The 27,531-nt window shown below is 40.0% G+C and overlaps 1 long non-coding RNA gene, 1 other non-coding gene and 1 pseudogene across 2 annotated transcripts in view; all 3 read right to left on the minus strand.

Annotated features, from left to right (window-relative positions):
- Positions 1–2,845: 2,845 nt before the first annotated feature.
- Positions 2,846–5,865, minus strand: LOC118656003 (annotated as a pseudogene).
- A 2,874-nt stretch (positions 5,866–8,739) lies between these two features.
- Positions 8,740–8,852, minus strand: LOC118657193. Its single transcript, XR_004967918.1, has one exon. It is a non-coding gene; the product is annotated as a small nucleolar RNA SNORA21 (small nucleolar RNA).
- A 4,970-nt stretch (positions 8,853–13,822) lies between these two features.
- LOC118656111 overlaps positions 13,823–27,531 on the minus strand; it is a 29,965-nt gene continuing 16,256 nt past the window's right edge. The window contains exon 3 of the long non-coding RNA XR_004967496.1: positions 13,823–13,978. This is a non-coding gene — a long non-coding RNA (uncharacterized LOC118656111). The remainder of the gene's footprint in view (positions 13,979–27,531) is intronic.

Consider the following 27,531-nt stretch of genomic DNA (forward strand, 5'->3'; position numbering starts at 1 on the left):
CATCTAAAATTATGTTTCCTGCCAACATCACTTAGTAACTACACATTGGAATGAGCACTGGCCTGGAGGCTACACCCACAGATCTGAGATGACGACATGCTCTTTCATTTACAAGAACTCTGCTAGGGACACTTGGGTTCTTGTCCCATTTCTCTGGCACTAATTAGCTCTGTGGCTCTCACACAGTCTCAGATCTTCACGTGTAAAATGAAAAGTTGGATTGGTTAAGTTTTTAAAGCCCCTTGCAGTTCTAAATCCTTTGATTCATGCCTAAATCACTGCCAGGAGGCTGGATCAAGTCGCTGACTTGGTCTGTGGAGTCCCGAGTGCATTGGGTGCAGGGGTTCCTGCTCTTTGTAAAGGTTGGTTCCTAAGAGGAATTTATAGCACCATCGAAAAGTGAGCAGAGGAGAAACCTTTCTTTTCTTCAGCAGAGGGGTATAAGCAGCCGCCAGGCTGGGCTGACTGGAGGGGTGGGGTGGGAAAAAGGAGTAGGGAGGGCAAGGCCACCATGATGATGAGGCAGTTTTGCCCCCCCAAATGGCACTGGCCAGACTTCCCTTCACTACTGCTGGGATCTCAGCAGGCAGGCCACTGACCTCACCTTCTGCGAAAGTGATTCACAGGACTCAACCCAATAACATGAACTCTTCCATACCAACCTTGTCATGGAGCAGCCCTCCCTGCAGTTTTTAAATTGTTCGTTTATTTTATTTTATTTTTCAATGACGGTTTACAAGCAGTATTACTAGTATTTTGTATTAGTTTCAGGTGTACAACATACACTTGGTTGGACAATCACATACTTTACAAAGTGTCCTTCCCTGGCACCATACATGGTTATTACAGTTGTACCGCCTATATTCCCTACACTGTACTTGACATCCCTAGGACGATTTTGTAACTACCACTTTGTACACCTTAATCCCTTCAGTATTTTCACCCAGCCTCCCAACCTCCCTCCCCTCTGGTCTGAGACTATTTTGTTTATTTTGTTCTTTAGGATTTAAAGAACAAAATGGTATTTGTCTTTCTCTAATTTATTTCACTTAGCATAATATGCTCAGGTCCCTCCATGCTGTTGCAAATGCTAAGATTTCATTCTTTTTTATGGCCCAGTGGTGTTCCATCATATATATGTAGCACTACTTTTTTATCCGCCTGTCTATTGATGAGCACTTGGGTTGCTTCCATGTCTTGGCTATTGCAAATAATGCTGCAATGAATATAGGGGTGGATATATGCTTTTGAATTAGTGCTTTGGGTTTCTTCAGATATATACCCAGAAGTGAAATCGCTGGGTTTCTGATTTTAAGGAAAATGCTTTTAGTTGTTCCCCTGTTGAGTATTATGTTAGCTGTAGGTTTGTCATATATGGCCTTTATTATGTTGAGGTACGTTCCCTTTATTCCCACTTTGCTGAGAGCTTTTATCATAAATGGGTACTGGATTTTGTCAAATGTTTTTCTGCATCTATTGATAAGATCATATTATTTGTATTCTTTACTTTATGTATCATGTTAATTGATTTGCAGATATTGTACCAACCTTGCATCCCAGGAATAAAACCCACTTGGTCAATGTATTGCTGAATTCAGTTTGCTAATATTTTGTTGATGATTTCTGCATATATGTTCATCAGAGATACTGACCTATAATTTTTTTCTCTGTAGTGTCTTTATCTGGTTTTGGAAATAGTATAATCCTGGCCTGCTAAAACAGTTTTGGGAATCTTCCCTCCTCTTGAATTATTTGAAATAGTTTGAGAAGGATGGGTTTTAGTTCTTCTTTGAATGTTAGATAAAATTCACCTGTGAAGTCATCTAGCCCAGGGTTTTTGTTTCTTGAAAGTTTTTTGATTACTGCTTCAATTTCATTAATTGTAATTAGTCTGTTCAGATTTTCTTCTTGATTCAGATTTGGAAGACTGTATGTTTCTAGGAATTTAACTATTTCTTCCAGATTGTCTAATTTGTTGGCACATCATTGTTTATAAGCTATCCCTTCATTTTTTAAAAAAATGTATTTTGTCAAGTAACCATCTGGCTGGGTTATTCCACAACAGAAGGTGTTAAAAGCAAAGAGAAATACCTGCGTAAGAAGGACTTTTCAAATAGGAGGCATAAACTCAAGATGCCTCAATCACTTACTTTGTGCTTCCTTCCCCAGCAGAGAAGAGAAACACTCCTTTTTTTTTTAACATCTCAAAATCGGGTGCCTTGTCCCTACTCAGGGCTTTACCATGGGCAAAAGGCCAGTGTCAACATCTCAGTCTATAGGAGAGTATTGTTTGTTCAACTAATCTACCAGGAGAAGATTCTAAATTAAATTTTCTTGCCTTGTTTTATAAATGATATACTGCTATGCTCAGCATACTTTTTTCCAAATGTTACATGAAATGGAATATATCAAAGAAAGTTTCAAATTTCATACTTATAACTATACAATCTCTAACATGTAGCAAGATGTTATCAAAGTATAATCTGCTTAAGAGTAATGTTAATTGAGATTTTTACTTGGCTATAATATACATTTGTCATTTCTTGGGGGAAAATTTTTGTCAACTCCCTTCTGAATTATGTTTCTTAATTTTCTTCTGTTTTATTTTTTTTATTCTGCATTTTATTACTGAAATACATTGTCCTACCCATCCCACCCCACCCCACAATAAAAATCTCCCAGATCTCCCATTCCTTCCCTTCATCCCCAAGGCAGTCCTGCACAAGTGCTCGAGAATTCACTTCCCACTGGACATTTTGGAGTGTGTCCAAGGGGTAGCCAAGTGGAAACTACCAGGAGCCTTTGTGGAGAAAAATGGAGGGGGGTGAGGTAGCTCAGGAGGAGCTTATTTGAGGGCCTTGGCCACTTGCTCATAGACAAGCTCGATGTCCTCAACATCTGGACAGGTGGAGATGAACTGTCCGTGCATAAGCATTGGGCAAGTACCGATGCACGCCTTGGGACACCTGGGATGGAGAATCTGTGGTACTTCTTATACACCACCTGTATTATGTGGAGCTTTGGCAATGGGCTGCACTCAGCCAGAATGAGCTCATCACCATCCAGAAACTTCCTCTGAGAGATGCCCAGCACTGGTCTCATCCACTTCTTCTGGGGGCGGGGCAGGGGGGTTGTCAAGTAATGGTCTAAACTTTCAGGGCTTTCAGGAGCCCCTTCTCCAGATTATCACTGAGGCTTGGGTTTGAATTCTTGATGTAGGGAGAAAATCTGGCAAGTATGACCAGGCCAGCTGTGTTGTATTCAGGGTTCACAGTTGCCAATTTGGGGTACCTGGAGGACACAGCACTGCCTCCAAAAATTGCTTAATCTTGCTGGTGACTTGTGCACACTTCATTGCCGTACAACAGAAATGGGAGCTGCCCTCCTGAGCACAGCTTCTGAACCATCTTGGTTAACCTCCCGGTGTGGTGGTGATGCTGAAGGTGACTCCCTTGAGCCAGAGCACCATGAAGAGTCTCTGGGAGAAGGGGCCCTCAGTCGTGCCCCACCCCTGGTAGCCTTTACAAACATTCGACCAGAAGTTGTTCTTCAGCCATGGTGCACTGGAGTCCAGGAAGTTGCCTTCGCTGAGGGAAAGGGAGGGGCCCAGGTGCAGGAAGGCCGGTCTCACAAGCAAAGATTCTCTCCCCAAGAGCTAGGACTGTCCCCTCAGCTCAACACCAGCCGGGTCAGACTCACTCACTTTAGACTGGCTCTCCACCAGTCCCGTAGACCCTATACTCAGCTCCTTCAGCTCAATCCCCTCTGGGGCTGGATCAAGGAGCTCTTCTATTTTATTTGAATAAAAAATTGACTTTCATCTTAAGTAAGCATGATAAATAAGAAAATGTCTGAAAAAGTCCACAATATGAGCCCATTCTTTTATTATCCAGTCCTGCAACATTACCTTGGGTATTTTTAGCTTTAGCCAATCTTTCAATATTTACTTTATGTATGTAAATAATACAAGTTCTTTTAGAAATGCTACCTATATTCCAAAAAAGCAATCACTCTGATTGCCCACTGCTGTCATTCCAGTCTTAAGGGTTCTAATCCAAATTCGTGGGTGACTGGAAAGACACCACCCTCATCCTATTGGATTCATTATGAATAACACAAAGATAATGACACCTGTAATTACTGTCAGATAGCTTGCCACCTTCTTAGAAGTTCCCAAAAGCAAGATGCCCCAAATGTGTACTCATAATTGTTTATTAGTCAGTCAGATTACAAAGCAAACTATAGCTTACTCAAAATAAAATGGCACTTTTTCATTTTTTAAATTTGATTTACAGTGTTTCTAAGTTAAACACTGAGTATAAATATGGATATGCATAATATAAATACCTGAGCTATTTGCATGAAAGTACCATTATAAATAGAAGTCAACCTATAACAAGTTTTGTTTTAGGAGAGTTATTGTTTAAATTCAATGTTGGAAGTAGTCAAATCCCACTAAATAAGGAGATTTTATAAGGCAAATTGTGTGTTTCAGTGAATATTCAAAAAGGAACACTTCAAATTCCTTATCTTCAGATTTTGGAAAATCTTAAGATAAAGAATAAAGTTCTATCTGCTCTCTGGTTTTCTCATTCCCCTCTACATTATAGATTAAATCTCATAATATTGTTTTGAAAGTTGTTATCTTCCTTCCTTCTGACTCCACATTCTATTTTAACACAGTAAATTTGTTAACAATTTGACACCCAAAACTCTATGCCTATTTTCATCTATCTCCATAGTAACTGCATTCAGCACAATGTAAAACATTAAATTAAAGACAACAACATATAACTAAGAAGAAATTGTTTTCTAAGTACTCTGAGCCAGTCCAGTATATCTGCTATAAATTCCATCAACAACTTTGTAATGGAATTGACTATGCCTTTTAAATAATTACCCTTTTGGGAGAAATGACATCAAGTTGACATATAAAATTGTGCGTTATTCTACAGGATTGCTTAAGATACAATAGTAAAGACAAAACAATTGCCCAGGCTGAAATCCAAAGGCAAGGCAAATCATAAAGGCAGATGTGGCTTCCCCAAGACTGGCGCAAAACTATTACAGTCCTTCCCCCAAGGAGGAAACTCATTGGAACATCCCTGAGTCACTTGCAAATTGTTATGTGACATCAACTCACTTCTATCATAAGCAATTTCAATGGAAACATTTAAAGCCACATATGATGATTTCATAGGCCTGAATGTTCTCTTGATAGCTAAGATGACAGATTCCAAAGGCGATTTAGCCAAGTGACAGTAACCCTGTAGATGCCTGCTAGGAGGGCTGACCAGCACAACATAGTAACTTATAGGTTTATATGTTGGTTTCTCCAGCACCCATCATTATAATGTTCAAGTGCTGTAACATATCAAACATTATGACACAATAGACTGCCAAAGGCTTACACAACAAAGCCACACTCTCCTTGGTGAATGATTCAGATAATTACAATGAAAATATCATCAACAAGGATCATAAACTGAAACTAATATTAAAGAAAACAAATGAAGCTCTACTGTGTAGAAAAAAACAACAACCATAAGATTCTGACCTAAGAATAATAAAATCCTATAGTTGGAAAGAGTCTTAGAGATCATCTGATTCAGCAATCCACCTGATGCAGATGTTTATTCTACAATGTTCTTGACAAGTGGCCATTCAGCCTCCCTTTATCCCTGTCCAGTGCCTAAGAGTGCACTATTGTTACTGACTCCAAATTTGCCTTGCTGAAACTTCCACTCATGACTCTGTTTTCTAGAACTTTTAAATTAATTCTCTCTACTAACTCAGTTGGTTTTTTAAAAATACATAATAATAAAATAGCAAGCACTTATTGAGTACTTACTTTGTGCCAGGCATTTGACTAGGTATTTATATGAATCATCTTATTTATTTAATGATTATAAGTGTAAACTCTGGAGCCAGGATGTCTGAGTTAGAATTCTGGCTCTGCATTTACTAGCTATATGACATTAGAAACGTCATTTAGCCTCTCTGTACTTCAGTTCCTCAACTATAACATAGGAATAATAATAATGTCTACATGATACAGTTGATAGAAAAATTCAATGCGAGCATATGTAAAGTGTTTAGAATAGTGCTCAGCACATGATAACGACTGTAAAAATGTTGTTATGCTACTCATTGTTATTATTATTTCTCATAATCCCATTCTACAGGTGAGAAGGCTGAGGTTTAGTAAAGAGTTTAAGCAACATAAGTCTGGGATTTTCAATTATCATTGTTCATTCACATCTGGAAAAGATATATTATGTAATTTATTTGCTATTTCTCATGTATTTGCTATTCCATTTAGCTTTGTATAATAGTCTATTTAAATTGATTCCATGTTGGGAACTTTCTTCAGTGTTTGATTTGTTCTAAGAGTTTGGAACCAAGAGTATGTCTTCTCCAAAAGAAGCATTCCTAATATTATATTCTCTAGTGCAGGGGTCCTCAAACTTTTTAAACAGGGGGCCAGTTCACTGTCCTTCAGACCGTTGGAGGGCCGGACTATAGTTTTAAAAAAAACTATGAACAAATTCCTATGCACACTGCACATATCTTATTTTGACGTAAAAAAACAAAACGGGAACAAATACAATATTTGTATTTGCATGTGGCCCGCAGGCCGTAGTTTGAGGACCCCTGCAGTGAAACAAAATCATCTAGTGTTAAACCAGAGATGGTAAATGTGTGTTTAAAAAACTGTATTATAAAATGTATCAAGAATCATAAAATAATTTAAAGGCTTTGATTCAATGATCCTACTCATGGAAAGTTATTCTAGGGAAATAATTGAACAAGTGAGCTACATACCTCCAAATCTTCCTTACAGCATTATCAGCTCCATTCCCCAAACTATATTAGGGGTATAGTTAGGTAAATCATGGTAAATAAACATGAAGGGAAATTATGTAGTAATTAAATAATCATTAAGAAACATGGAAAGAAGTTTATAATAAATTTTAAAAAGCACCCAAAGTTGAGTTATAATGGAATTATCACTATATTTTAAAATTTATCTTTATTGTTGAAAGTATTACAGATGTCCGCCTTTTTCCCCCCTCATTGACCCTCTTCCCCCACTTCTGCCCCTTCCTCAGGCCTTCACTGCACTATTGCCTGTCCATGAATTATGGATATATACATGTAAGTTCTTTGGTTAATCTCTTCCCGTGTGCCCCCCACTCTGAAATTCATCAGTCTGTTGCATGCTTCCATGTCTCTGGGTCTATTTTGTTTGTCAGTTTAATTTGTTCAATAGATTCCACATATGAGTGAGATCATGTGATATTTATCTTTCTCTGACTGGCTTATTTCACTTAGCATAATACTCTCCAGGTCCATCCATGCTGCCTCAAAGGGTAAGAGAGCCTTCCTTTTTTACAGCTGCATAATATCCCATTGTGTAAATGTACCACAGTTTTTTTAACCATTTATCTATTGATGGGCACTTGGGCTGTTTCCAAATCTTAGCTATTGTGAATAATGCTGCTATGAACATAAGGGTGCATATATTTTTTTTGTTTTTAATATATTTTATTGATTTCTTTACAGAGAGAAGGGGAGAGGGATAGAGAGTTAGAAACATCGATGAGAGAAACATCAATCAGCTGCCTCCTGCACACCGCTTACTGGGGATGTGCCCACAATCAAGGTACATGCCCTTGACCGGAATCAAACCCGGGACCCTTCAGTCCACAGGCCGATGCTCTATTCCAGTGATGGCGAACCTATGACACGCGTGTCAGAGGTGACACGCGAACTCATTTTTTTGGTTGATTTTTCTTTGTTAAATGGCATTTAAATATATAAAATAAATATCAAAAATATAAGTCTTTGTTTTACTATGGTTGCAAATATCAAAAAATTTCTATATGTGACACGACACCAGAGTTAAGTTAGGGTTTTTCAAAATGCTAACACGCCGAGCTCAAAAGGTTCGCCATCACTGCTCTATCCACTAAGCCAAACCAGTTAGGGCGGTTGCATATCTTCTTTCTGATTTGTGTTTTAGGATTCTTAGGATATATGTCTAGAAGTGGGATATCTGAGTCAAATGGCAGTTCCATTTTTAATTTTTTGAGGTAAAAATTGTTTTTTCATAGTGGTTTGTACCAGTCTGCATTCCCACCAGCTATGTACTAGGTAGGGTTCCTTTTTCTCCACATCCTTGCCAGTATTTGTTGTTTGTTCACTATTAATATATGTATACTTGAAGACAAAACTGGGAGAAAATATCCCAAAATGAAAATAGTTCTGTTAAAATGATACAAGCACTGGCTCACTTCAAAAAAAATGTTTTTTTATATAATAGGATACTATATTTAGTGACAATGAGCTAAAACTACATATATTAATATGAATAAGTCTTTTTTAAGCTTTCTTCCATTTCTTTTCTTTCTTTTCTTTCTCTTTCTCTTGCTCTTTCTTTCTTTCTTTTTTTCTTTCTTTCTTTCTTCCTTTCCACCTTGTCACACCACCATTGAAGCAAAACAACACAATATGCTGCTGCTGCTTCACCCAAAAGTGGTGATTTTGGTTTTTTAAATATATTTTATTGATTTTTTTGAGAGAGGAAGGGAGAGGGATAGAGTGTTAGAAACATTAATGAGAGAGAAACATAGATCAGCTGCCTCCTGCACACCTCCTACTGGGGATGTGCCCGCAACCAGGGTACATGCCCTTGTCCAGAATCGAACCCGGGACCTCTCCGTCCACAGGCCAATGCTTTATCCACTGAGCCAAACCGGTTAGGGCCAAAAGTGGTGTTTTTACTTTGACCTTTCTTGACAGCTCAGTGGGTCATTAGCAAAAGGCCCACGGAGTGCTTTTAAAAGGGGTATGAATAAATCTTGAGCACAAAAATCTTCAGTAAGGTAGATATGACTTCATTTCATTTATATAAAGTTGTTAAAACTTATAAATGCCATACCATATATTGTTACAAACACACATACACATGTGGTAAAAGTTTAAATATCTGGATAAAAATGATAAATACCAAAATTTAGGCTAATGATTACCTCTAGGGCTAGGGAGGGAAATTTGTCCAGGGAAAGATTCACCAGGAAAATGTATTTCTTAACCTGGTTAGAGAATAACCTGGTTATTTAACAGTATTATCTTCTTCCAGTGGTTCTCCACCCATCTGAGCAGTTTATTAAAAATACAAATGTCTGGATGCCACCACTCTAGATTAGATTCAATTGGTTTAAAGTAAAATCTGGGCATCAATAATTTGAAAAGTTCTCAGTTAATTCTAATGAGCACCCAGAGTCAAGAACAATGTATTTTTGGTATAGCTAAACTATATATTAATAATGATTACAACTGACCTTTAATATTGCTATGTTGTTTTAGCCATAAAAATATGAGGCTATATTTATACATACATACACACATACATACATACATATCTTCGATTCTGCTTAACTCAGAAAACTAGAGAACAGTGCAGCTCTCTGAGCCCAGGTATCCGTGGACTCTTTGCTGTCCAAATACAAAGAACCCAGCATGTGCATTATGCAAGAGTGGAAACCAAGCCCAAACAGATCAGGGAAACAGAACTGTTTAAATTGTCATGCCAGCAACAGCACAACTGAAAATGACACCCCCATAGTATTGTTTTCCCTGTAGAGTGAGTTTCACAAGAGCTCCCTTGTAGAGAATGACTTCTACGCCTGCAGCTTCCTCCTCTGGGCCTCTCTCTGACTGTAATAAAGGAGAGAAGATAAAGAAGCCGATCTGTTAGGTCTCTGCAAGGCAGGCTTGTTAGATTTCCATGATGCCAGGCCAGCAGCTACAGTGGCAGAATCACCCTGTGGGCCAACAAGGAAGATAAACAATTGCCTTCTGAGGCAATTGAGGATGGTCTCGAAGTCATGAGAAGAAGCCAAAGGAAGCTGCAGTGGCCAATGACAAACTCATCTAGCTTCCTCAGGTTAGGTAGATGAGGAAGCGGAGCTCACAAGTCTTGACGACAGGACTACTCCACCTAGTCACCAGCTGTTCACCCTCCTAAGCCTCTCCCTCTTCTCCATTCCTTTCTGTCAGACTCCCCATGAATTTCTGTCCTGATCTTCTACAGAGTGGGGAATGTGAAGAAGAGGAGAGTAGACGGAGATGAAGTCATAACTTTTGTGTTAAAAAAAAAAAAAACCAACAACAAATAAATAAATAAAATATAGAAAGAGTAGGGGGAAAGCCAAATAAATAGAATAACTTTTATGAATTGAAATTTTGGTCTTTAGCAACTTAAAATTAGATGCCCTTAAAGAGAAAAGAAATGCCACCTTTTGGTGAAAACAGTAACAAAACAGTAACTCATTTCTGCACTATTTATTACACAATCTGTCATCAATGGAACCTAAGTTCTAACAGGACAATTGACACTTACAGTCCTGTTAGTCCAAGGCCCCATCATATGAAACTGTGGGAATATTTTTACTAAGGTACTTGAAAATTCCAATGGGTCACAAAAGGTTAAGTAAAAGGAAAGAAGAGACATATAGAATGAAAGCAGCACTACTAAAATTAATTTTTATTAACTATCCTAATATTTTTAAATGGGGATATTTGAATAAAATATCCTGGCTAAGACAAGCAAAGGAGTACCATGTTAAAAACAGTGACTTCCTTTTCTTAGAAAAGGGAATTTGTGTCAGCAAGTGGCTCTTGTGGTCCATTTGTAGGAAGAAGTTCATTAGAAAAGAGGCCTCTTAATTTTCCCCAGACTGAAGGAACAGTGATTAATTTTGAGATGTTATGGATGAGTGAGCATGTAAACAAACGTGGGCAGAAGCAGGAAGCGAAGGAATGCTAACAACCACTGCTAATGTGCCTGGCACACAATTTTAAAAAAAAATTATTTCTCCAAAGCTAATCATCCTAACATCAGAAACGAAAGCTGAGGGATTAAGCTCTATTCCAAGAACAGTTTTGACAATATTAATTACATTGGTAAACAAACTCAGAAACAATAAAAATAAATCAAACCATGTTTCAGCTCCAGTGAAAAGGCAGTGTTTGCCAAAAAGGCCCCAACTAAAATCTAAAACCTCTAGAAAGAAAAGAGAATAAAACAATTTTCTACTTTAACAAATATTGTAGTCCTTATTTACTTATTTATATATTTTATTGATTTTTTACAGAGAGGAAGGGAGAGGAAATAGTTAGAAACATCGATGAGAGAGAAACATCGATCAGCTGCCTCCTGCACACCCCCTACTGGGGATGTGCCCACAACCAAGGTACATGCCCTTCACCGGAATCGAACCTGGGACCCTTCAGCCCGCGGGCCAGTGCTCTATCCACTGAGCCAAACCAGTTAGGGCACTGTAGTCCTTTTTAAAGAAAATGCTGATTACAAAATTACAAAATGCTATAATGTCCTAGTGATTCTCTGGAATACGTGAAGTTACCTAACAAGAATATAATATGCCTCACATGTAATTAGTCATTTATGCAGTCATCAAGCAAGGAATGCCAAGATTTTCATATGGCCTGATGTCTTCAGAAGCAAAGACCAGTCAGACAAGTTCCAGATAGAAAAATAAAAACAGAAAGGAGAGACTGGGCTTGCATGGAGAAGATAAAGCTTGTCAACAAAGAGAAGACATGTAATTCTTGGTCCCATGTGAATTAAAAATTCACAATCTAATTAATTTAAAATTCAACAAATCAATCTAATAAATTAAAAACTCAGCACAAACTCTCCATTTAGGTATCTAAATACACTACTTCATCCAGATCATTCTGGATTATAAACATGACAATAATAGTTTATACTTGAGTTTCTTTCACATCAAGATATAAAATGGTTACCTTATTAGTCTCATGCCACGGTGAAGAAAAATTAAAAAGAGTTGAGAATATTGACAGTAAATATACACACTCTAGCACACTGTTTTCAAATCTTAGGGCACAAGTCTTAGGTGAAAGGCCATGTGTAAGTTGTCTTTCTGCAATGGCATTGAATACATCTTTTGTATAATTCTTTTTTTTTTTAATTAAATCTTTATTGTTCAGATTATTACATTTGTTCCTCTCCCCCCCCCCCATAACTCCCCTCCTCCCAGTTCCCGCCCCACCCTCCGCCCTCACTCCCCACCCACTGTCCTCTTCCATAGGTGCACAATTTTTGTCCAGTCTCTTTCCGCATCTCCCACACCCCTTTCCCCCCAAGAATAGTCAGTCCATTCCCTTTCTATGTCCCTGATTCTATTATGATCACCAGATTATTTATTCACTTGATTTTTAGATTCACTTGTTGATAGATGCATATTTGTTGTTCATAATTTGTATCTTTACCTTTTTCTTCTTCTTCCTCTTCTTAATGGATACCTTTCAGCATTTCATATAATACTGGTTTGGTGGTGATGAACTCCTTTAGCTTTTTCTTATCTGTGAAACTCTTTATCTGACCTTCAGTTCTGAATGATAGCTTTGCTGGGTAAAGTAATCTTGGTTGTAGGTTCTTGGTATTCATCACTTTGAATATTTCTTGCCATTCCCTTCTGGCCTGCAAAGTTTCTGTTGAGAAATCAGCTGACAGTTGTATGGGTATTCCCTTGTAGGTAACTGGGTTTCTTTCTCTTGCTGCTTTTAAGATTCTCTCTTTGTCTTTTGCTCTTGGCATTTTAATTATGATGTGTCTTGGTGTGGTCCTCTTTGGATTCCTTTTTTTGGGGGTTCTCCGCGCTTCCTGGACCTGTAAGTCTATTTCTTTCACCAGGTGGGGGAAGTTTTCTGTCATTATTTCTTCAAATAGGTTTTCAATATCTTGCTCTTTCTCTTCTTCTGGCACCCCTATAATTCTGATGTTGGTATGCTTGAAGCTGTCCCAGAGGCTCCTTACACTATCTTCGTATTTTCGGATTCTTTTTTCATTTTGCTTTTCCAGTTGGGTGTTTTTTGCTTCTTCGTGTTTCAAATCTTTGACTTGATTCTTGCACTCCTCTGGTCTGCTGTTGGGTGTCTGTATAATATTCTTTATTTCAGTCAGTGTATGCTTAATTTCTAGTTGGTTCTTTATCACAACATCGAGGATCTCATTAGATTTCTTGAGGATCTCACTACATTTATCGGCGGTCTCACCAGTCTTTTCGAAGGCCTTACTAAGTTTATCGGCAGCTTCTAGACAGTTCTTGAGAGACCTTAAAAGTGTGGTTTTGAGCTCTATATCTTCCATTTCTGACATTTGCGTCCTGTTTCTTTGTCTCCTCATTTTTATATCTTTTCTTGGTGCACCCCCTAGTGATCTTTGTGTGCAGTCTTGTAGTTAAGCCTTGATTGTTGTCGGTAATACCAGGGGTGATTTGTCCTCCAGGCTAACTGGCTATGAGAGTCAGCTGTGTCTGCAGTGGGAGAGCTTCTGTGCTGGATCTCTAGGGCGGTGCTAATCTAGCCTTTGCCTGAGGCTATCCGACAAATGGCTCTGCGCAGGGCTTGGGCGGGGCGGGTCCCCGGGGATCTACAGGGCAAGCAGTTATGGCAGCTCTCAGTTCCGTCCCTAGGGGCTCTGCTTCTCAGAGTCCCAGCAACCGCTGCAAACCTCAGAGAGAAAGCTGCCTTCGAGTTCCAACCGAAGCCAGACAGTCCCGCTTCTCCCGTTTGAGTCTGGGTCCCCAGAGACTCGCCCAGATCTGGAGCTCAGAGTCTGAAACTCCCTCCCGATTGAAAACAACAACCGTGCCCTCCGCCGCCAGCCCGCTCCGCGCGCGCACTCCGCACCTGAGTATTTCACTTCAGCACTGTGCCTCCTCTGAGTCTGGGTATGATATTCTCTTTCCTCCTAGTTGTAGAATTTCCACTCAGCCAGCCTTCCTGTGGTTCTGGATGATGTCCGTTCTGTCCTTTAGTTATATCTCTGAAGTGGTTGTTCAAGGCAGCAATCTCCGGCGTTAACCTATGCCGCCATCTTGGTTTCCTAGTCCTGTATAATTCTTAAAATGCAGACTTCTCCAGTCTAGGGTTGTCGACAGGTAAAGATGATACATTAATACCCAATTTATATCAAATTAGTCCATCTCAGTTCCCATTTTGAGACCTACCCTCCCACCGCTGGTATTGCTTGGAGGTTGTATCTCAGTGGTGGTGTCTACTGAAACAGCTCTAGCTCTACTATATTCATTCATTCATTCCTTTACTCATTCATTCACATATTCATTTACTGGTGATTTAAAGGGCTATCATGAGGGGATATTATCCACACCCCTTTAACACATTGTATGTGGGAAACATATTTATACGTTTACATATTTATACGTTCTACCAGTGTAGTAGAGCACGGGACACGTATTAATACGTTTTTTATAGACTAGCGGTAGAATGCGGGTAACGTATAAATACGTAAACTAATTTTACTGAACGTTGCCATTTGCGCAAAAAATTAGCAAAAATGGCCCGCACCACCTGCTAGCATGCGGTAAAAACTACCCGCAAACAATTTAATTACCATCATTTTCTACAGAAAATACAATTTTAATTTCAATTCAAGTTTCCTAATCTCCAGTCCCAACCAGATGTTCACCACTAAACCATTCCTATATCAAAATTCTGGTGATACCACTGCAATCATCTTTCACAATTATTTCTTTTTTCTAAATTATTTTTCTTTTTAAAAAATAAATTTATTGGGGTGATACTGGTTAATAAAAGTATATAGGTTTCAAATGTACAAATCTGTATATATCATCTGCATATTGCATTGTGTGTTTACCACCCAAAGTCAAGCCTTCCTCCTCACCATATATTTGACCCTCTTTACCCTTTGTTACTCCCCCACCCCCTTCTATCTGGTAACTACCATACTGTTGTATGTGTCTGTGAGTTTGTGTTTCTCTGTCTTGTTTGTTCATTTGTGTAGGAAGCTGCCTATTGTCTCACTACAGAGAGGTGTGGACAAGGAGCCCGGAATGCTGGTGATCCTTGAGCTCTGGCAAAGGTCAGAGCTATGCACCCACTGTTTAGTTGAGACAATGCTCCAGCGAAAAGTAGCTGAAGCAACTTCCCGACCAGATAGTCATGTAAATCCTCACTGATAAGGTAGTTTGTCTGTTACTGGACATTGCCTGCCTAAGGGCTATAGGTGTATCCCAAACTGAATAAAAGGATGGCAAGGCCTGAGCACAAGCGGAGTCCTTCCTCTTGTGTTGGGCTCCCACCTGCCCGCCCCCCCCAATTTCCAAATTATTATTTCTTGTCTCATCTGTCATTTGCGAGCGGCCCTTCTCCAGAACCCGAACTCTGAACCACGCGGGACGTGGGTCATCACACACTTGTTGTTTTCAATTTTTTATTGAACTAATTGGGGTGACATTGGTAATAAAACCATATAGGTTTCAAGTGTGCAATTCTGTAACACATCATCTGCATACTGCATCATGCACTCACCATCCAAAGTCAAGTCTCTTTCCACCACCTTTTATCCCCCTCTGCCCTCTTCCACCTCTTTCTCTCTGGTAATAATCATACTGTTGTCTGTGTCTGCTTTTTGTTTGTTTGTTCGTTTGCTTGTTTTGGGGTTGTTGTTTTGTGTGTGTGGGAGGGGGGGGTTGCTTAATCCCTTTACCTTTTTCACCCAGCCCTCCAACCCCCCTCAAACATTTATTTTTCAGGCACTGGTCTGAACACTGGGTATATGCCTAAGATCAAGCTCTGCCCAGGTTTTTATCCTCTGTCTGGATTACAGAGTTGGGGAAATATCTGCTTGAACTGAGGTGGAGACAGGATGGAATCAGGAAGAGAATTCTAATTTCTCAAGATTCTTAAATAGGGAAAGACCTATAAAAAGGAACCAGGATGTAGACATTCCTAAGTATTCTTAATTTAGCAAAAGTAGAACTATAATTGAAGTAGATACTTCTTCGTGAGTCTTTCAGAAATTATAACAATTATTGAGCATGTAAACACATAAATAGTTCCTGACTTACATGATTCTAATACTTACTCTGTCTCTAATATAGAGCAGAACACTCTACAGATTAAGACATTTTCAATCAGGTTAATTGTGGCTTTACAGAGAGGTGGAATAACCTGCTGAAGATAACACTGCTGGTAACAGCGGACTACAGGATTCCCATCCTGCCAGTTTGGCCACAGACCCTATACCTTTATCCACCATTCCACATGAGCTATTGATGCCACTAATTTCACTTGTCCTCACATTCTGGAACCCTTTAAAATGTAATAACAATAATTACCTTGAAGGGGGAGCCCGCTGTGATAAAAGGAAAAAAATTTTTTACTGAAAATTCTGTTCTTGTCCTGACACTACTAATTAGCTATGTGAAGGACAAGTATCTCACCTCACCACCTCGGGGTTCCTCCTCTAAAAAAAATGCTGACATGGAACTTAATGGTCTCAAAAGTTTCATTCCTAAAATTTAAAGCTTTAAGAAAAATATATTCTAAGTTAAGGAGAATATATTTTAAATTAAGGAGTATATCATAATTTAAATTATAAGTCTTGATCTATAATGACATGTTTCAACTTGAGTATACCTCAAGGAAAACCTCATAAGACTTTTGTTTGTTTCATAGAGGGCTTTAAAACTTTGAATTCTGATATAATCTCAACTAAAAATTATCTCATTTCATTCACCCTTTTCAGGAAGATGAATCCAGCTCTAGCAATGCCTTGCACTCATGAAGCTCCTCTCTTGAGATTTAGCAGAGATAAACACTTTCTGAGTGGCATCTGGATACCTACCTTGATACTATGACAGCAGGTAGTGGTGATGGCCAATGTTGACAGGAAAAGGAGAGTAGCGGAATGTGGGAAGGTGGGAGGGAGACAGGTGGTGGCAAAGGAGAGGGTGGGACCCGCCTGAATGGTGACACCTCCAGCTGCCCAAGCTCATTATCAGTTGTTGACTTTGCATAGGGAAACAAGTTTCACACACAGTATGCAAATGTTGCTGATTTCTACACAATGTGTACTAACTTATTTAGCCCTTCTTCTAGCCTTAACGCCCCTCTTTCTTTTTCCCTTGATCCAACTCCTGAATACACCTGCTTGAATCCTGCCTAGACAGTATCTCAGAGTTAGGGAATCCCTGCTTGGCGTCAGAATGCAGTTACAAAGAGAATTGTGAAACTGTACTAGATACCCATAGTGGTAATAGCTAGCATTTATTGAGAGCTTACTATGTGCCAAGCACTGTTCTAAAGCATGTATGTGCCCTGACCGGGTAGCTCAGTTGGTTAGAGCGTTGTCCCGAGATGCCAAGGTTGCGGGTTCAATCCCAGGTCAGGGCACATACAAGATCAACCAATAAATGCATAAATAAGTGGATCAACTAATTGATGGTTCTGTCTCTCCCTCCCTCCCTGCTCTCTCCCTCCCTCCTTCCTTCTCTCTCTAAAGTCAATACAAATAAACATTTAAAAAGAAAACTAAAAATATTAATCAATCCATCAATGCATCAGTCCACCAAATACCCACCAAGTTGTAGAACTTCTTTTGGTGGTTTGGGGGGCGGGGGGAAGAAGAAAAAGAATGTATAAGTACTAACCCTTTGTTTCCCCCCAACACCCCCATGAAATAGGAACAATTATCCTATATTACAGAGAATGTAGGCACCGAGAAGTTAAATAGGAACTGGGTTACAAACTCAGGTGGTTTGGCTCCGGAGTCAGTGCTCCTAACTGCCACCCTATGCTGCCTTGGTGTATAAATTGTTCCCTGGAAACCCAGAATCCATCTTGTAGAATAAGGAAACCAAGCCCAGCAATGTTCAGAGGCTTGCTCACGTCCACATAGCTGGTTAAAGAAATACTAGTAGCCAAGAAAATCCTAACTCCCAACTTCTAGAACAGTGATTTTCTTATCTTTTGCTGACTCTAATGGGGTTGGGAGTTGGGGCCATGAGAGGGAAATGTCTTGAGTACCTATTCTTGTTTCCTGTAGAACCTGCTCCATGTCCTTATCAGTTAGTTCTATTGTTCTTCTCTAGGAAGTTTTACTTGGCTTTCCTGAGATGTGACACCCAGAACACATTCTGGCTGAATATCTCCATCAGCAGGGCCCAGGCAGGAGCCCATTACTCATCCTAAGACAGTTTGCCCACTTTCTTAAAGAACAAAAAACAAACAAACAAAAAAACAACTGCCACCCTAAGCAGAACTTGCCCCAACTCTGATGAGCTTTTCTATTTTCAAAGCCTCCCTCTCCTTTTCCTTCTCCCTCTCCATCTCTCTCATACATGCACCACAGAGTGCAGGCTCTTGAACCAGACTGGGAAGGGCCTAGTCCCAGCTCTACCACTTACCACTGAGGGGGATAAATAAAGTTACTCAGCATTTCTGTGCTGCAGCTTCTTCCTCTGAATAATTAAGATAATAAGCCTCACAGGCTCATTGTAAAGGCCTCTTGTTAGTTAATACCTATTAAGCTCTTAATGTTAGCTATTATTGTAGGTAACATTAGTTCTGCAATGTTAACCCACTCTGAGAGATGATTTATAAATATCTTGCTGACAAAACAAAAATCTCTCTCAAGTCCAATCAATATGTGGCAATTATATGTCTGAGATAGTCCAGGACAGCCCAGCATGAACTTCAGTATTCCAAGATCTGGGCCGCTCCAGTTTTTCTCTCTGTGTAACCAGAAGATGTGTCCTTCATTCTTCTGGAGCACTCTGGAGGTGAGTATTAAGTGAAACACACACACACACACACACACACACACACTCGATACCTTCTAAGGAAAAACAATAATTCTCAAAGGCAGTATATTTATGGTAAGGTATATTAAAGAACAAAATATCTTTCTCTATATAAAAGGATCAGCACAGAGACCCAGATCCACAGTGGAGAGGGCAGGGCACATTACTGTTTAGTTGTGCTTCTAGCATCTGCCTGTTGAGCTATTTCCAAGGTTAACACACCTAGCTCATTGTTCTGTATACATACCAGGCCCAGAATCTCATCCCCTATGTTAATTTCTGCAAAGTAACAATGGCAAACAGGAGTTTGCATAACTTCTTGTACTGTACCCAGTCCCCAAGGAGTCAGGGGATGAGGGTGTAAGATTTATTCTCTAAATTATGTTAATTTCAACATTTTTGTGCATCTTTAGAAAAATTTCAGCATATTTGTTTTAATCAAATATAACATTTATGTATATGTACATTTTTGTGTGTGTGCTTTGGTGGATAATATTAACATATCATATAATATGCCAACCAAAATCTTGATAAACTTATTGACTTAGAGATGTTTTGCCCTCTCAATAAATTCACACCTATTTGTTTCAAATGCTTAATCTGCCTGATTAGACAACAAAAATAATTTGAGAAATTATCAAAATCAATTATCACTCAAAATGTATAGCATTGTCCTAGAAATGAAACTATATCTATTTGCAAGTTGAGAACCATATTGTGATTAAGTCAAGTAAGAGCTAGGAAGCTACAATCAAACTTCTTACATTCCATCTTCCTGAGTAGTAATTTAAATGTAAATAAGTTTTATCCAAATCAATTCTATCCTAAATCATATGCATAAGTGCAATCATTATGAATAGCAGATGGAACAGAGTCAGACAAATAACACTCAAAGATTAGATGGATGAATAAAAAAGAAACTGTCATTTTGTTCTGGTTACTCAAAGAAAACATCAGGAATAAGTAACTTTTTGGGGAAGTCTGTGATATGAAAAGTGACTTTGTGACCTCATAAAAGGGACATAATAGAAAGAAAGCCTTCAAACTAATTTTTGGCAAATAAATCCAACCTGACTTTCTAGACTGTATATCAATTCATTTTACCTGGTGCTAATTAACTTAAACTTTTTAAATGAGGGTATATAAAAAGAAATTCAAATATATAAAATATTAAGAAGTTAAATGAATTATTAATCAGCATTATGAAATTTCAGCTTGTTTCTACCTCATCAGTCTATATTACAAATTCATATTTATCTTATACTATGCTTCAGATTTGTATTCTCATAATTACCATCAAAATCAATAATGAATCCATAGGAAATAGTCATGTGAAGTTCTGACTCATAGAAAACATTCAGAGAGAAAATATTTTGGCATAAGAAGCCACTCTTTTGAGGCAAGAAAAAGTCAGATTTCCACTCTGCTACAGTTAGACTGCGTATGGATATTTAGAAAGTTAAATTTAATATAATAGCATTTTTCTTTATCATAAGCACCAGAATCTTACTTTATTGAATTTACTACCATTCTCTTGTCTGCCTATGACCTTATGTGACCTCATGGCAGAGACAGACCATGCTTTATTTGTTCTGGGTGTGGTCTCATCCATGTTTGGGAGAACAGCAGAGCAAAGCAGGATGCACGTGTGTGACCAACACAGGGGAATGCTAGCAGTTTTATGGGTTTTATACTCAGTGGTGCTTCACATTAATTTCCTGTGAGTTATGTCTTAATCTTTAATTGCTTCATTTTGCAGTCAGCCACCAGCTGCAGATAATGCATGTCACATCGTCACCAGATTAGTCAGTCTCCCACTCCCGAGGATGCTCTGCACATTTGCAAACAGCATTTAGAACAGCAGGCACCAAAGATCACAATAGGCAAACAACTGGGTAAAGGCAGCTGGATTAGAGTCCTGGTCCTCAAAGTGTGATCCTGCACTAGCAGCATCAGAATCACTTGGGAATTTGTTAGAAATGCAAATTCTCAAGCCCTACTTCAGACTTTGTGAATTAGAAAGTAGGCCCGGCAACCTGAATTTCAGCAAGGCCTCCCGGTGATCTGATACACACTAAAGTTTGAGAACCAGTGAACTAGAGTGATCCCCCAATGTTATGATTATGATGTGTGATGTGTTAATTTTTATATATATATATTTTATTGATTTTTTACAGAAAGGAAGGGAGAGGGATAGAGAGTTAGAAACATCGATAAGAGAGAAACATCTATCAGCTGCCTCCTGCACACCCCCTACTGGGGATGTGCCCGCAACCAAGGTACATGCCCTTGACCGGAATCAAACCTGGGACCCTTCAGTCCGCAGGCCGGTGCTCCATCCACTGAGCCAAACCGGCCAGGGCAGTGATATGTTGACTTTATCACAAACTTTCAAAGTACCCAAGAACATTTTCATATTACATTGTCTCATATACAGCTATGAAAAATTAAGGGAAAGGAATGTTGAAGACTTATGGGTATTCTAAAGAGCATAATATTTTAAAACACAGCTAACTTTATATTTACAGACATGGAGTTTGGATGGAGAAAGGGTGTAAATTTCTTTTCCAAGACCTATACCCACACAAGCTAAAGGCTCTCGGGCAAACAGCTTCCTAGGTCACAAGAGATGGGGCTATCATCTGCTGGCAAGGGAAGCATGGGGACAAGGGCGGGAGCTCAGGCCCTGGGACACTTGGATCACCACCAGCAAATATTTAATAGAAAATCTTAGCTCATTCATGCCTGGTAAAATTCCTTACCCTCAAAGTGTCTACAATACATCATTGCTGAACCAGGCCAGGAAGAGTCAGACCTGACCCATCAAGGCAGGTTAAACTGGTGTGCATACATTTTAATGGATGTAGAGCACCCACTGCCCTCCCCATTCCTGTCCTTTTCCCAATTCCTATCCTTTCCTGGAATCTCCCAGAAGAGTATAGATGCCAACGTTCAACATGGAGCATACTAATGCATTTAGAAAATCAATGAGTTTATCTAATATTTTACTGTTATGAATGAATTCTAGAATGAATGAAACAAAATGAATCTTGAGTACTTTTTCTTTATCAGGCATTTGTTATTTTAAAAATCTTCTTCCTTGCGTGGATACAATCTGCTGTTATTGTTCATTTTTTGTTATTGTTTTTATAGTTGTTATCTTTTAAAATAAACATAATATTGTTTTCTGAAATTATTTTATGGTAATATAAATTCATAGCCCTACCTTTTTCTAAAACTAAATGTAGACCATACATAGCTTCCAATAAGAGACACATATGAACACATTTATTGGGACAGAAATATAATACCAAAGTTATAAAAAGGAGGAGAGGAGGAAGCATATACTCTAGCCCCAAAGGCTAACATGGCAACTATGCAAGATTACTAATTCTGTTTCTGCCACCAGAAAGAGAAGACTAATATAATATTGCTCTTAGAATGGGAAATAAAGAAACTAGTTTTTCAGAAAAGCTTTTCCCCTTACTACTAAACCCTAAAATACAGTAAACACATTATGTAATGCCTTATGTAGGTGACAATAGTTTTACAGCAAATTTGGTCCTTGCACTCTCTAAAAGATAAATGCAATAATGGGGACTCTGGAGAGGACTTAGTTAATGTTGCATAAATATATAGCTTTACAATAATCTAAGGAGATACAAGTACAGCTCTTAAAAGTCACCAAAAAGTAGATGGATAACATGTTCCTGAAACAATCTTGACTAAATGTCATTTTTCTCTGCTTATCTTTTTAAGAAAGTAAAATAATGACAATCCAGGGTTATTCTCCAACTAGAATGTAGTGTTGGGATTTTATGTTGTTGACTGATAGAAGATACTACATCTTGTACATCAGGCAAGCAAGGGGCAAGGCTAACATCTATTAAGCAAGTTGAAAACCTTGCCCCAAACTCTGCTCTTAGGGAAGGTGAACTGCAGAATACCTCAGCCAAAGCCAGAATTTTCCCTCAAGAATCGCCTTTGCCTCCATTCTCGTATCTGGCTGAGGTACTAGAAACATACAAATCTGAATTGCATGGGACTCATCGTCTTATCAGTGGTGCTTGGGCAGGCAGAGCCTGGTATACATAAATAAGCTTGATGTGGAAAACTTTTAGAGCAGGTGTCATTAATTTTGCCTCTCAGCCATAGAAAAAGTCTAGTAATGTTCCTGTGGAACATTCGATGCTGAAGAGCATAATTTCCTGATGTGCCTGCCAGAGTGAATTAGCTGCAAACTGTACAACCAGTAACCTACACAACTTGAGCTATGACATGGAGCTAATTTGAATTCTGGTGAATGACCACAGAAGGCAGAAGCTGAAATCTGAGCTACTCTTTCTGCAGAAGTTAAGACAGTGGGAACAGTTGCTTATAGAGGCCACCCATAATACATGTTATTAAAACTACATCATGAGCATACAGAGGCATGTCTGTATGATTTGCTATGGCAAAGGGGCTTGCATTCCAGTAATGAAAAAGTGGCCTCCACGAGATTCTTGTTTCTATTAGAATAATTATTGAAAGGGCAGTGAAATAAGGGTAAAGTCTTTAGTAGTTAGGGATCTATATGAAACCCTATGAAGGCCAACAGTAAGAATTTTCCAATGAGTAAACAGATTTGAACTGGCTTAATTCCCCCCCCTCCCCCTCCCCCGGCTTTTTTTTTTATTCGGATGTGTTACCCTCAAACTCAATTTCCTAGGAGAGTGATGACCACCCACCCTATCAAGGTCTCCAGGTTCTAGGCAGCTTTCATCTATGCTCAGACTGCTTTGTGCCAAGGCACACTTATCCCCGAGCCACACAAGACACCCTCATGCTTGCTACATTAACCAAGAGCACAAGGGATATCATTGTCCTTTCTGCTGGCGTATAGTCCCCAAGTGGCTTCAGCCACACCTCAGCCCAAACAAGTCTCTCTGCAGACACTGAGCGCCTAGGAGCCTGGTATGCCTGCTAGCCTGCTCAGGAGTGATGCACCCTGGTGTTTACCCCAAGCCTGTGAGGAGACAAGCCCTTGCAGGCCATAAAATAAAAAATTGGTTAGAACTCAGAGAATGTTGTAACAATTGTTTTCTTGGACAAAACACCAAAGGAATCTCCCCTTTCCCCCACAGCTACAGGCTGAAGGGGGTTAAATTTCTATAATTCATCTCTGACACACTTTCCTACAGATTATTAATCCAGTTTTCCTTATTTCGCCTTTTTTGGGAAAAGGAGATGACTTTTTCCTACAGTCGCTATTTATAAAAGTTTGTTGTCAGTTGTGTTGTTTTAAATACTTGCTTGATTTGGGTCCATCTCTTTTGTCCACTTATTTATTTACATTAATTTTTAACTAGGCATAATATTTAAAAGGGACAAAACAATGTAATCTTAAAAGTTTCCTTTTTATCTTATTCTCCCAAATACCCAGTTCAAATTTCTGGAAGCATCTATTGTTATCAGTTTCCTTATAGATTTTATATGCATATATGTTGTTGTTTTTTAAAAACACCAAAAATAGCAGAGCATACATCTTGATTCTTTTCATTCAACAATTTATTTTAACAATCCTATCTAATAAAAGAGAAACATGGTAATGAGCCGTACCTCCGCTACCCTTCCCATTGGCTAATCAGGGCAATATGCAAATTAACTGCCAGCCAAGATGGTGGCCGGCAGCCAGGCAGTTTGAAGTTAACATGAGGCTTGCTTGCTTCAGTGACAGAGGACTCCAACGTTCCCCGCTTGCCACTGCAGGCCTCTGAGTTGCAACTCTAAGCAACTATGTTACAAATATAGAAGCTAAACAAAATCCCAGAAACCTGCTTTAGTCGCCCAGGCTTCAGCCAGCAGGATCGCAACATTGTTTCAAATACAGAAGGTAAACAAAGGCCAGAAAACTGCTTTCAGCAGCGGAGGCCTAAGAGCTGGAGCCAAGCCTCAAAGCTAAAGCTGGCCCAGAATAAAAAAAGAAAAAAGAAAAAAAGGAGCAGTTGGGAGCTTCAGTCACCCGCCAGCCTGAAAACAGCCCTCAGCCCCTCACCCAGACTGGCCAGGCATCCCAGTGGGGACCCCCACCCTGAAGGGTGTGTGACCAGCTGCAAACAGCCATTATCCCCTCACCCAGGCTGGCCAGGCACCCCAGTGGGGACCCCCACCCTGATCCAGGAGGCACCCCAACCCCCACCCCACGGGCCCTGCTCTGTGTGTGATGGGGTAGAGCCATAACCTCCCCATCAGCCCTGTCCTGAGTGTGACAGTGGCGGCGCCCCAACCCCCTGATCGGCCCTGCTCTGTGGGTGATAGAAGGCGGTGCCCCAACCCCCTGATCCGCCCTGCTCTGTGTGTGACAGGGGGCGGTGCCCCAACTCCATCGGCCCTACTCTGTGAGTGACAGGGGGGAGCTCCTAAATCTCCTGATGGGCCCTGCTCTGTGCGTGACAGGGTACGGAGCCCCAACCCCCGTGATGGGCCCTGCTCTGTGCATGACAGGGGGTGGCGCTGCAACCTCCCCATCGACACTGCCTTGAGTGTGACAGGGGGCGGTGCCCCAACCCCTCAATCGGCCCTACCCTGAGCATGACTGAGGGTGGCATCACAACCTCCCAATCCGCCCTGCTCTGTGCATGACAGGGGGCGGCACCCCAACTCCCCAATTGGCCCTGCTCTGAGCCCGACCAGGGGCTGCACCTAGGGATTGGGCCTGCCCTCTGCCACCCAGGAGCAGGCCTAAGCCAGCAGGTTGTTATCTCCCGAGGGGTCCCAGACTATGAGAGGGCACAGGCCGGGCTGAGGGACCCCCCCGCCCCCCCGAGTGCACAAATTTTTGTGCACCGGGCCTCTAGTCCTATATAATAAAAGGATAATATGCAAATCAACCGAATGGCAGAATAATCGGTCGCTATGGCTAACAACTGGGGAGCGCAGCAGCGGTGGCCATCAGTCGGACATCCCCCGAGGGTTCCCAGACTGTTAAAGGGCACAGGCCAGGCTGAGGGCCCCCCTACCCCCAGTGCATGAATGTCATGCACTGGGCCTCTATTCACTTCATATTAGTACAAACAAATCTGCTTCATTCATTTTAAAAGTTACACAGCACCTATCTCATGGTTGGACTATAACTTAAGCTGTGCCTATTGGTGGACATTTAGGTTGTTTCCTTTGCAGTAATATACCAAGTTGAATTTAATATACTTATATATTTGTATTATTTATTTATTTATTTATTTGAGAGAGAGAGAGAGAGAGAGAGAGAGAGAGAGAGAGAGAGAGGTTTGTTGTTCCACTTATATATGCCTTCATTGGTTGATTCTTATATGTGCCCTGACCTGAATGAGGATCAAACTTGCAACCCTGGTGTATGGGGATGATGCTCTAACCAACTGAACTACCGGGGCAGGGCCAAATTGTGTTTAACTTTAAATACATGTGTTTAATTTTAATAACTATTGCCAGACTGTCTCCCAGAGAACGCTGTAGTCATTTACTGTCCCACTATCAATGTATCGGAGAGCCTGTTTCTCCACATTATGACCAACCAGGTGCATATCAAATGATTTTATCTTTGCTAATTTGATAGGTACAATTTATCTTTATGCTTCTAATGAAAATTTTACTCTTCATTTCCCATTTTTATTTTTATAAAATATATTTTATTGATTTTTTACAGAAAGGAAGGGAGAGAGATAGAGAGTCAGAAACATCGATGAGAGAGAAACATCGATCAGCCGCCTCCTGCACATCTCCTACTGGGGATGTGCCCGCAACACAGGTACATGCCCTTGACCGGAATTGAACCTGGGACCTTTCAGTGCACAGGCCGACGCTCTATCCAGTGAGCCAAACTGGTTTCGGCCATTTCCCATTTTTATATCTTTTATTTCTTTACTTGTGTTGCATTAGCTACTACCTCCAGAACCATGTTAATAATCATGGTGAATATGAATATCCCTGTCTTGTCCTTGACTTTCATGGGAAGGGGCTTGATGCTTCCCGCTAAACATAATTTTAACTCTTTGGCTGAAATATGGATATTTTGCCATGTTAAGAAGGCATCCATCTACTTCTGTTATTAAGAGGTTTATTTTCATTTATATAGTTTACTAAGAATGGAGCTTGAATTTTTTCAAATGCTTTTCACCATCTAATTTCACATTTTTCATCCCTTCTCACCAACTCAGCAGTAAATCCAATCATTTCTGGATTCAGCACTTTACTTGTCCTTAGTCATCCAACCATCAATGCCACATGGGGTGCATACTGCAATGCTCCACCTGGATCCCTTTACCCACTTTGCAGGTGCTAAAGGCTCACACAGCCATCCCTCCCTGGGAATTTCTCTAGGTCACAGGTACTGCACAGCCCTAACCCAGGTCCAGGCCCTACCCAGCATCAGACTAGCCAAGCAGAATGCCCAGGTCAAGCACTACACTTTTTGCTGATGGCCAGTATCTTGTCTCCTGTTGACCTGAGCAGCCCTTTTAGTTTCTCATGTTCCTGTCCTTGCTGAACTGGTCTTGCTGATCTGAATTTACTGCCTGGTCCTGCAGAACCTCCATCACTTCTTGCTCCTGCTCTTGCTCCACATTCCCAGAGCTGACCTCTCCAGACTTGACCTCTGTCCTATCTGCCTTAGACACTGCTGTGGATACTTCCCCCTAGTCTCGCTGAAATGACCCCACCTCACACACTCTAGTCTGGCCCAACACCATCTGTCTTGATGTAGAATATCCATTGCTTCCTTCAGCCTCTCTTTTGGTACAAAATTGAATATTGTCAGTTTCTACTGTTAAATACATTCCCTTTAAAAGGAAAGATTTAAACATTTTATTGTCTATATACTGTCTTGTATATTTAAAAA

The sequence above is a fragment of the Myotis myotis genome, unplaced genomic scaffold (assembly GCF_014108235.1).
Source record: "Myotis myotis isolate mMyoMyo1 unplaced genomic scaffold, mMyoMyo1.p scaffold_m19_p_5, whole genome shotgun sequence".
NCBI lineage: Eukaryota > Metazoa > Chordata > Mammalia > Chiroptera > Vespertilionidae > Myotis > Myotis myotis.